General features: G+C 43.8%; 1 non-coding gene across 1 annotated transcript; it reads right to left on the reverse strand.

The window, feature by feature from the left end:
• Positions 1-284: 284 nt before the first annotated feature.
• On the reverse strand, positions 285-357 carry TRNAG-CCC (transfer RNA glycine (anticodon CCC)). The gene has a single exon. It is a non-coding gene; the product is annotated as a tRNA-Gly (tRNA).
• Positions 358-9,814: the final 9,457 nt, after the last annotated feature.

Below are 9,814 nucleotides of genomic sequence, written 5' to 3' on the forward strand. Positions count from 1 at the left end.
TGCCCCCACCGAAAGATGTCCATGTCCTAATGCCTGTAATCTGTGAATATGTTATGTTACATGGCAAAGGGGAATTAAGGTTGTAGGTGGAATGAAGGCTGATACTCAGCTGACCTTAAAACTTTATATTTATTTATTTATTTATTTAATTTATTTGGCTGTGCTGGGTCTTAGTGCGGCATGCAGGATCTTCGTTGCCGCATACAGGATCTTTTAGTTGCTGCACGTGGACTCCTTCGTTGTGGCATGCGAACTCTTAGTTGTGGCATGCATGTGGGGTCTACTTCCCTGACCAGGGATCGAACCTGGGCCCCCTGCATTGGGAGTGCAGAGTCTTAGCCACTGGACCACCAGGGAAGTCCCCAGCTGACCTTAAGATAGAGAGATTTTTCTGGATTACCTGGGTGGGCCAAGTGTAATCATAAGGGCCCATAAAAGTGAAAGAGGGTGGAAGAAGAATAAACTTAGAGGAAGATATGACTATGGAAGAAGGGTCAGAAAGGTGCAATGTTGCTGGCTCTGAAGTTGGAGGAAGGAGACTACAAGCCAAGGAATGCAGTGGCCCCTAGAAGCTGTAAACGGCAAGGAAACGGATTCTCCCCTGGAGCCTGCAAAAGGGAATTCAGCCCTGCTGACACCTTGATTTTAGCCCAGTGAAACCCATGTTGAACTTCTAACCTGCAGTGCTATAAGATAATAAATTTGTGTTATTTTAAGCAACTAAATTTGTAGTAATTTTTATAGCAGCAATAGAAAGCATACTCTACAATATTGAAATTTCTCTAACAGTTGGAATATTTGGTTGCAAGCAACAGAAATAGACTCTGACTAACTTAAATATGAAAGATTTTATTGCAGTGACATTAGAAATCTTATAGAACCCACAAAACTTTGGAAAATCAGGGTCTGGAAGTGAAGCAAGAACTATGGGAAGCAAGACAGCAAGATTTCATAACTGAAATCCTTGCATCAGCCAGTGTTCAATTGAAAAATCAGAAACCACTACTCTGGGTATTCGAGCAGAGGGAATTTAATACAGGAAATTGGTTCCATGGGTGTTTGAAGTGCTGAAAAAGCAAAATGAAAAGGGGGTGCAGAGAAAAATGGAGAAGGAGTTACTCTGAATAGGACTGTTAGACACTGATCAGTCTGATACCACTGCCCCTGGGCTAGAGCCCATGAGCCTACATTCACCACTGAGCTTCTGGAGACACCACTCTTGGCACTAGTACTAGTGAAACTGCACCACCACTGCTGAGCAGGAAACCAGTATCCCACACTTGCACTAATGCTGCTGGAGCCCACAGCTTTCTCTATTTCCCCTCAGTTAATTTCTCTGATGGTGCTCTTGAAAAGACTGACTCCAAAAGTGGAAATAAAGACTTCTCCTCTGCCTTCACGTTTTCCATCATTACTTTCCATCAGCAGAATCTAACAGAAATCCAACTAATAATGGAGTTTGGGGAATGTAGTTGGCAGGGTTTTAAACCCACCAGTACACAAGAGAGAAGTGAAAAGTAAGTAGTATAGAGCTGAGAGACAATAGACATCATCTGGCAAGGAAGAGTATGGTTAGTCTGTTAGTTTTCTACTGTTGTGTAATAAATTATCAGAGATGTAGTACCTTAAAACAACCTACATTAATTATCTCAGAGTTTCCATGGGTCAGGAGAACAGACATGGCATAACTTGTTCCTCTGGTCAGGATGTCACCAGACTTTGATCAAGGTGTTGGCCAGGGCTGCCGTCTCATCTGAGTCCCAGGGCCTTGTCCAAGAGCACATGGTTGCTGGCAGAATTCAATGCCTTATAGTTGTAGGACTGAGGTCCCTGCTTTCTAGCTGGCTCTTAGCCAGGGGCTGCTCTCACCTCTGAGAGGTTGTCCACAGTTTCTTGCCATGTGGCCCTCTTCTAATATAGCAGCTTGCTTCTTTAAGGCAGCAGGAGACTCACTTTATCCGGTCTTCTGAGACAAGAGTTTTATATAATGTAACATAATCAAGAGAGTGACTATCTCCTAACATTTATATAATTCTGTTGGCTGGGAGCAAGTCACAGGTTTCACCCACACTCACAGGGAAGGGATTATTCAACAGTGTGACTCATTGGAGGGTCACCTTAGGGTGTGTCTACCATACTTAGGATACATAGATGCTGGCAGCACATATCACTGGTGCTGGATTCTTATGACCACCATGCCTATGGATAATTCCTAAACTTCCCTGAATCTTGATATCACTCTTTCAAGATTCAAGTAGTGTAGGATTCATTGGCTGAACCCCTGTCACAGGCTCCCTCACCCTCTCTCTAAATAATAGAAGGGAGTATTTCCCTCCTTTATTTTCCATAGTGGTTCCACAAATGCTACACAAAATAGAGGTTCTCTCCCAAATAGAAAAGTATCTTCTTGGATACCCACCTGTTATGTCTCTTCTTCTAGAACATATCTTAAAGTGTAGTGGTTGTATTCATATAAGACTTGCATGTTTTTGTTAGTTTTTTATTAGTCAAGAATCTCAGTTTAAAATGACAGGAACCAGAACAGATGGGCTAAAAGAAAAAATAAAATATATTAGTTTAGGTATTGAGAATACCAGGGATGGAGCTAATTTAGAGACCCCAGGAGCTCTTTTGAGAGAGAGAGAGAGAGAGAGAGAGAGAGAGGGAGAGAGATGATAGACATAGATATAAAGACAGAGATGGAGATGGAGATTGTTGAAGGAGGTCATAGAGAGGACATGACCACCGGTTGACCCTCAAGCTGGACCCAGGCAACTGAAGGCTCCTCACCCCCAACCTTGTCCTTGGAATGGGCCTTCTGCTGGCCTGCCCCATAGAAGCTGCCCCAAGGACACTGCCTTGCGATACTAATGTGTTGTTGCGGCCATCTGGATAGCACATGTGACTAAACCCCATTAAGGCCTCTGTATAGACTTTTAAGATTCTGGTGGGTGGTGTGGAGATCCACTCACCTTGCGGCACTCAAGACAAGCCTTGTATGTTAAGTGCCCTTGTTTGTTGCTTAAACCTGCCACCTACCAATCTGGAGTGATCTTGCTCTTTCTTCCATTTCTGCTTGCCCTCCATGTATGGGGGCCAGTTTCAGATTTCACCTGGAAAGCTCCCAAGTTTTTGAACCAACAGAGATGGAGATAGAGATGGTGATTTATAAAAATACATCCTGCCTGCAGTCCCTTCAAAAGCGAAAGACCTTTTTCCATGAGATAGGGAAATGGGCAACTTATTCACACAAAAGTTGTGGATATTAAATTCACAATCCGAAAATGTGAGTGTGTAAAAATGTAACATTTAAATCTAATGTGTAAATATTTCACTGGAATTAGAAAACTCAATTATGACACAATTGTTTACTGTTTTGAGTAGACACTATAAAAATCCTTTAAATAATGTACTTAAAATATATTTTATTTAAAATAACTAAGCTAGGCTTCCCTGGTGGCGCAGTGGTTGAGAGACCGCCTGCCAATGCAGGGGATACGGGTTCGTGCCCCGGTCTGGGAAGATCCCACGTGCCGCGGAGCGGCTGGGCCCGTGAGCCATGGCCGTGGAGCCTGTGCGTCCGGAGCCTGTGCTCTGCAACGGGAGAGGCCACAACAGTGAGAGGCCCGTGTACCATAAAATAAAATAAAATAACTAAGCTTTCAGGGACGTCCCTGGTGGTGCAGTGGTTAAGGCTCCGAGCTCCCGTCAGAGGTCAGATCACAGGGAGAGGACTGGGATTGGCTGCGTGAACACAGCCTTAAGGGGCTAGTGCGGCACAGCTAGCCGGGAGGGAGTCCGGGAAAAGTCTGGAGCTGCTGAAGAGGCAAGAGACTTTTTCTTGCCTCTTTGTTTACTGGTGCACGAGGAGAGGGGATTCAGAGCGCCACTTAAAGGAGCTCCAGAGACAGGCGCGAGCTGAAGCTATCACCACGGACCCCAGAGACGGGCATGAGATGCTAAGGCCACTGCTGCCGCCACCAAGAAGCCTGTGTGCGAGCACAGGTCACTCTCCACACCTCCCCTCCCAGGAGCCTGTGCAGCCCGCCACTGCCAGGGTCCCGTGATCCAGGGACAACTTCCCCAGGAGAACGCACAGCATGCCTCAGGCTGGTTCAACGTCATGCTGGCCTCTGCCGCCGCAGGCTCCCCCCGCACTCTGTGCCCCTCCCTCCCCCCGGCCTGAGTGAGCCAGAGCCCCCAAATCACCTGCTCCTTTAACCCCATCCTGTCTGAGCGAAGAAGAGACGCCCTCAAGCAACCTACACGCAGAGGCACGGCCAAATCCAAAGCTGAACCCCGGGAGCTGTGCGAACAAAGAAGAGAAAGGGAAATCTCTCCCAGCAGCCTCAGAAGCAGCGGATTAAATCTCCACAATCAACTTGATGTTACCTTGCATCTGTGGAATACCTGAATAGACAACGAATCATCCCAAACCGAGGAGGGAACTTTGGAAGCAACGATATATATTTTTTTCCCCTTTTTCTCTTTTTGCGAGTGTGTATGTGTATGCTTCTGTGTGTGATTTTGTCTGTATAGCTTTGCTTTTACCATTTGTCCTAGGGTTCTGTCTGTCCGTTCTTTTGGGGTTTTTTTAGTATAGTTTTTAGCACTCGTTATCATTGGTGGATTTGTTTTTTGGTTTGGTTGCCCTCTTCTTTCTTTCTTTCTTTTTTTTTATTACTGAAAAACTTTTTTAAGAATTATTTTTTATTTTAATAACTTTATTTTATCTTCTTCTTCCTTTTTTTTTTCTCCCTTTTATTCTGAGCCGTGTGGATTAAGGGCTCTTGGTGCTCCAGCCAGGAGTCACTGCTGTGCCTCTAAGGTGGGAGAGCCAACTTCAGTACACTGGTCCACCAGAGACCTCCCAGCTCCACATAATATCAAATGCCAGAAATCTCCCAGAGATCTCCATCTCAACATCAAGTCCCAGCTTCACTCAACGACCAGCAAGCTACAGTGCTGGACACCCTATGCCAAACAGCTAGCAAGACAGGAACACAGCCCCATCCATTAGCAGAGAGGCTGCCTAAAATCATAATAAGGCCACAGACACCCCAAAACACACCACCAGACCTGGACTGGCCCACCAGAAAGACAAGATCCAGCCTCAACCACCAGAACAGAGGTACTAGTCCCCTCCACCAGGAAACCTACACAACCCAATGAACTAACCTTAGCCACTGCAGACAGCCACCAAAAACAACGGGAACTATTAACCTGCAGCCTGCAAAAAGGAGACCCCAAACACAGTAAGATAAGCAAAATGAGAAGACAGAAAAGCACACAGCAGATGAAGGAGCAAGGTTAAAAACCCACCAGACCTAACAAATGAAGAGGAAATAGGCAGTCTACCTGAAAAAATTTAGAATAATGATAGTAAAGATGATCCAAAGTCTTGGAAATAGAATAGACAAAATGCAAGAAACATTTAACAAGGACCTAGAAGAAATAAAGAGGGAGCAAGCAACGATGAGCAACACAATAAATGAAATTAAAAATACTCTAGATGGGATCAATAGCAGAATAACTAAGGCAGAAGAACGGATAAATGACCTGGAAGATAAAATAGTGGAAATAACTACTGCAGAGCAGAAGAAAGAAAAAAGAATGAAAAGAATTGAGGACAGTCTCGAGAGATCTCTGGCAAAACTTTAAATGCACCAACATTGGAATTATAGGGGTCCCAGAAGAAGAGAAAAAGAAAGGGACTGAGAAAATATTTGAAGATATTATAGTTGAAAACTTCCCTAATATGGGAGAGGAAATAGTGAATCAAGTCCAGGAAGCACAGAGAGTCCCATACAGGATAAATCCAAGGAGAAACACGCCAAGACACATATTAATCAAACTATCAAAAATTAAATACAAAGAAAACATATTAAAAGCAGCAAGGGAAAAACAACAAGTAACACACAAGGGAATCCCCATAAGGTTAACAGCTGATCTTTCAGCAGAAAGTCTGCAAGCCAGAAGGGAGTAGCAGGACATATTTAAAGTGATGAAGGAGAAAAACCTACAAGCAAGATTACTCTACCCAGCAAGGATCTCATTCAGATTTGACAGAGAAAGACTCCAAGCTCCCAATGCAGGGGGCCCGGGTTCAATCCCTGGTCAGGGAACTAGATCCCACGTGCATGCCACAACTAAAAGTACACATGCCACAACTAAGGAGCACATGTGCCACAGCTAAGGAGTAGGCAAGCCACAACTTAGGAGCCTGCCTGCCGCAACTAAGATGTGGTGCAACCAAATAAATAAATATAAAATAGAATAAAATAAAATAACTACGCTTTCAAATAACCTAGAAAATGTAACTTTCTTACTTTCTCCTTAACTATATTTAATTTAGCTATTGAGCCCGTAAGGCAGTCAGCAGTATAAAACTTACTCTTGCCAGGGGGTGGGGGAGGGAAGGATTGGGAGTTTGGGATTAGCAGATGCAAACTAATATATATACAGGATGGATAAATAACAAGGTCCTACTGTATAGCACAGGGAACTATATTCAATATCCTGTAACAGACCATAATGGAAAAGAATATGAAAAAGAATATATATGTATTACTGAATCACTTTGCTATACAGCAGAAATCAACCCAACATTGTAAATCAAGTATACTTCAATAAAAAAAAAACAAAAAAACTACTCTTGCCAATTCACCGTAACAGCCATTTTCAGCTTGAAACTCAGGCTCTTTTCAGTAATTTAGTATTCCTCATCCCTTGTTCTCCTCAGAAGTAAGCTAGGTTCTTTCTGGTGACTTATTACAAATCAGGCTTTAATATGAAGAGGTCCTGTCTTTTACCAGAATTAATTGGAATTTAGCTCGCTCATGGGATCTTCACCACTGAGTTCTGGCATTCGTTGCTGAACTCCCTAATCGCATCGTGGCCTGTGGTCACCAGGACAAAATCTGGTTCTTCTTCATCCTGATCCCAAGCACCCTCAGGCCCACTGGTGCTCTCTCAGACTCTCAGAGGTTTAAAAACACTCAGATGCTGTCCCCACAGCAGGCTGACGTTCATGGGCTTCTGTGACACTGACATCAGGGATATCTGCTGGGGGACCTCTCAGCATCGTATCTTCTCCGGAGCCTGGCTAAATGAGAAACTTCTCTTAGAGGCTTGCTGTCTTCTGGCTACGTCTGAGATGTGTGGCACGCTTCCTTCTACCCTCAGATCCCCCAAAACCCACCAGTGGCTTACATCACTCCCTGCCACCCCAGACCCACCCCAGAGAGTGGGCGCCAGACCCCAGTACTCTCTCAGGGACACCACTGATCTCGAACTCTCATTTCCCCTCCAAATTTTGAAACCAAGCAGGACCCTGTGGGGCTCCTGGGCATAGAAGACTTTCTGTGTCCCCCATTCCTTGTTTTTAGGGAATAGACTCCAGTCTCCATGACCTTCCCTGAGTTCCAAAGGGCAGATTCGAACAGTTGCTAATCGGGGAAGGGAGAGGATGCAGAGACAAGGGAGGAGCAGTCAGGAAACCACCTGAGGCCAGACCTAATCTTATTAGCAACCCCATCCTTGAACTATTGCTATAAAACTCCTCACCAACTGGGAATTTGAGGTCGGTAGATGCAAACTATTACATTTAGAATGGATAAGCACAGGAAACTATATTCAATATCCTGTGATAAACCATAAAGGAAAAGAATATAAAACGAGAATGTCTATATGTGTATACCTGAGTCACTGCTTTACAGCAGAGATTGGCACAGCACTGTAAATCAACTATACTTCAATTAAAAAAACAGTCAAAAAACAAAATAAAATGTAAAAACTCCTCACCAAATCTTCCCAGGTAGGGACACACAGTTTTCAAGGGCAGGAGCCCGCTGTGTCTCCCTTTGCCTCGCAAAGCAATAGAGCTACTCTTTCCTACTTCCCCCAAAACTCTGTCTTTGAGATTTGATTCGCCACCCAGTGTACAGAGGCTGAGTCTTGGGTATCAAATTCACTCTGTCCTCACCCTAATAGAATCTACCTGGTCTGGGGCAGGAATTTCTCTTACATCATCGTGCCTTCTTGCTTACCTTGTTGTTAATGGCTAAGCCTTATGTTCCACTTCACTTGGAGATTGTAAAGGAAGTGAAATGGGGAAAAAAATGCTCTTTGAAAACTCTAAAGGTCTTTAAACATAAAAGATGACATTTCAACTAATGACTTCATAATGGACAATATCTTCTTAATTTGAACTTAGTATTCTTCAAACTTTTAGGAAAAAAAGGAAAAACAAAGCAGTTCACGATGATTTTAAAATCTGAATTTATAAATTTGGGCATGATATCTTGAGCAAAATACCTTATTTCTCTAGGGCATGATTCCCTTTTGCAGAAATTTGCATTAGCCATAATAGCAGCTGATTTTTCTTCTAGGCATCAAAACTAGTTTTAGGCTTCATTTTTCTTCTTGTATCACACACAATTAGTTTTAAGACAACTTCCTCAAAAAACATTGACCATACTATTAACATATTCAGGTCAGTCAGCCCAAACAGTCCATGGTTTTAAATTAAAATGAAGAGGAAAATATGGGACATTCAACTTGAAATCAGAAAGAAGGTGCCCAGAAAGTGTCAGAGGTCTTCTACAAGTTGGGGGACCTTTTCATAATCCTTTCTCACTCTTGATCATGTATCAGGCTATCCCTAGGGTGGATGGACCCACAATGCTTGATATTTGATGCTTCTTCCTTCTACTTTGAACAATTTTACCCTGATATAATGTGAGTTTTAAAAATCAGTTGCAGGGCTTCCCTGGTGGCACAGTGGTTGAGAATCTGCCTGCCAATGCAGGGGATACAGGTTCGTGCCCCAGTCCGGGAAGATCCCACATGCCGCGGAGCAGCTGGGCCCGTGAGCCATGGCTGCTGAGCCTGCGCATCCGGAGCCTGTGCTCCGCAACGGGAGAGGCCACAACAGTGAGAGGCCCGCCTAGCACACACACACACAAAAAAAAAATCAGTTGCAGCCTTAAAGAAAAATTAAATGGTACCGTAAAGAGAGTGCATGGAAGAGAGAAGGGCTAATTGTACCTACCTGCTTTACTTTGATGATGACACCCTATAATAACAAATGGTCCCATTGGAGGTTGAAGATACTGAGGAATTTATTCAGCTATTCCTATTACCCCTGGGTTGAGAGTTGTTTCTGGGGCCATCAAGTGCCCCACATAGGTTGTGTCCCCATGAAGCTGAGCAAGCTTTTGCAGTGCCAGAGAAAGCCCTTGGCAAAAGAGCAGAGATATACAGGTACTTGGCAGTGAGAAGCTACAGCTTACTGGGAATGTCCATATCTTAAAGTGACTCAGGCAAGCCCAGAGGATATTGAGCAGAATATCAATGGCATTTATTATATTAGATACCCTCTCTCCCCTAATGGCTCTTGGAATGGTTCCAAGGTCTCCAAGCAAATCTCTCATCACTTCCAAATTTAATATCTCCAAACTTATCTTTCTCAATAACTCAGGAAAGCCACAGTTCACCTCCACTTTCATGACTTTCCCCAGGTAGACACCACACCTGAATAACTGGAAAAGTATTTTTAATTTTATTTTTATATACAAGCTCTTCAGGAGGAAGTGTGACTTTAAAACCTCAAAGACTGAGATTTCTACTCCCAGCCATGATGGAATAACTGGGGCTCAACTTACCCTCCCACTGTAAACAACAAAACTGGTCAAAATATATAAGACAGGGACTTCCCTGGCAGTCCAGTGGTTAAGACTTCACCTTCCAATGAAGGAGGTGCAGGTTCGATCCCTGGTTGGGGAGCTAAGATCCCACATGCCTTGTGGCCAAA

The sequence above is a fragment of the Kogia breviceps genome, chromosome X, assembly GCF_026419965.1.
Source record: "Kogia breviceps isolate mKogBre1 chromosome X, mKogBre1 haplotype 1, whole genome shotgun sequence".
In the NCBI taxonomy this organism is placed as follows: domain Eukaryota; kingdom Metazoa; phylum Chordata; class Mammalia; order Artiodactyla; family Physeteridae; genus Kogia; species Kogia breviceps.